This window comes from Mastomys coucha, unplaced genomic scaffold (genome assembly GCF_008632895.1).
Source record: "Mastomys coucha isolate ucsf_1 unplaced genomic scaffold, UCSF_Mcou_1 pScaffold18, whole genome shotgun sequence".
Lineage (NCBI taxonomy): Eukaryota > Metazoa > Chordata > Mammalia > Rodentia > Muridae > Mastomys > Mastomys coucha.
Window position 1 is genome coordinate 2,317,887 of NW_022196900.1, and position 816 is coordinate 2,318,702.

An 816-nucleotide genomic window follows, 5' to 3' on the forward strand; every position below is an offset into this window, starting at 1 on the left:
ACTCCGTACTCCTCAAAGGAAAATACACACACACACACACACACACACACACACACACACACACACTTCAATTCTCAACATTTATGCTTCAAATTCAAGGATACCCACATTTGTAAAAGAAACATTACCAAAGCCTAAATAACACACAGATCCTCATACATTAGTAATGTGACTTCAATACCCAATCTCACCAATGGACAGATTATCTAGACAAAAAATAAATAGAGAAGTAATGGTACTAACAGATGTTATGAACCAAATGAACTTAACATATACCTACAGAACATTTCACAAACACAAAAGAATATGCCTTCTTCTTAGCACCTCATGGACACTGTCCAGAAATGAATACATACTCAGACGCAAAGCGCTCAACAGATACAAGAAAATTAAAATAACTCCCTGCATCCTATCAGACTATATCCAGACTAAAGCTGGATTTCAACAGTGACAGTTATTACAGAAAGCCTACTAGCTCAGAGAAAATGAACAACTCTCTACTGAAAGACTACTGGGTCAAGGCAGAAATTAAGAAGGAAATTAAAGATTTTCTAGAATTCAATGAAAATGAATGTACAACACACCCAAACTTATGGAACACAATGAAAGCTGTGCTAAAAGGAAAGTTCATAGCACTGAGTGCCTTTATAAAGAAATTTGAGGGGCTGGAGAAATGGCATCGTGTTTAAAAACCACTGGTTGTTCTTCCAGAGGAGCCAGGCTCAGTTCCAAGTACCCACATGTCAGATCACAAATGTCTGTAACTCTAGTCCCAGGGGATCTGACACCCTCACACAGACATGAATGTAGGCAAAA